The sequence below is a fragment of the Diabrotica virgifera genome, chromosome 6 (genome assembly GCF_917563875.1).
Source record: "Diabrotica virgifera virgifera chromosome 6, PGI_DIABVI_V3a".
In the NCBI taxonomy this organism is placed as follows: domain Eukaryota; kingdom Metazoa; phylum Arthropoda; class Insecta; order Coleoptera; family Chrysomelidae; genus Diabrotica; species Diabrotica virgifera.
Window position 1 is genome coordinate 224556376 of NC_065448.1, and position 907 is coordinate 224557282.

Genomic DNA, 907 nt, shown 5'->3' on the forward strand with positions numbered 1-907 from the left:
TTCTTTTTGTCTCAATTGATTTAATTCAAAAAAAACTTTTAGGCACCCTGTATAAATAATTATGTTAATGTTTATTGAATAGAGAATTGAATAACCTTTCAAATGAGTTATCACACGACCCCTATTCTTATTTAAAAAAAAATCATCGATTGTGTCATCACGCCCAGATGGACGACGTCACTAGTATGATATATATGCCAAAAAATTATAATTTAAAAATAAAAATGGACCTGATTCGTAATAATATCTCCAGAGTCGCCCATTCACGAGAAAATGAATTTATTCCACCTCAAACGTCGCACATACTACGTCGATTTAATGGATTTACGCGGCCAAAATTATTTTACAGCATATTTCTACTAAAACTGGTACAAATCAAAGAAAAATATTGTTTTTAAAAATTGACTTGTATTTTTCATAGAAAAAATCAAAATTTAAAATTAATACAAAATATGCAGGTTTTTACTTATACCTCATCTGGTATCTGACATATCGGACTCGGTATTTGGGGTCACCCCATTTGGGCTCATTTCAGAACAAAATGAGCCTGGTTTGATCCTTTTCTGTACACGTTTTTTGCTGCTTAAAATTGTCAATAGTGGGTCAGAAGTTAAAAGAAGTTTAATTTCCTGTACGCATCTCTGTATTTCCTTGCACTAGCTGGGATCTCTGAGATCTCTTTTGGTATTTTTGTAGCATTCCTTTTTCCACGAGCCTGTAATGGCTGTGCTGCATGAACGATAACTTCACCATCAAGCAAAGAACGTATTTTTTCTTCCGTTTTTCTTCTTTTTGTCCTTTCACTGGAGTGCTCAAATAATTTGGAAAGCCGACTTGGCTCCATTTATTTGTTTTCTACCAGTTTTAAATGTTCCATCTAACCAATCTTTATTTGCTTGTAGAAATA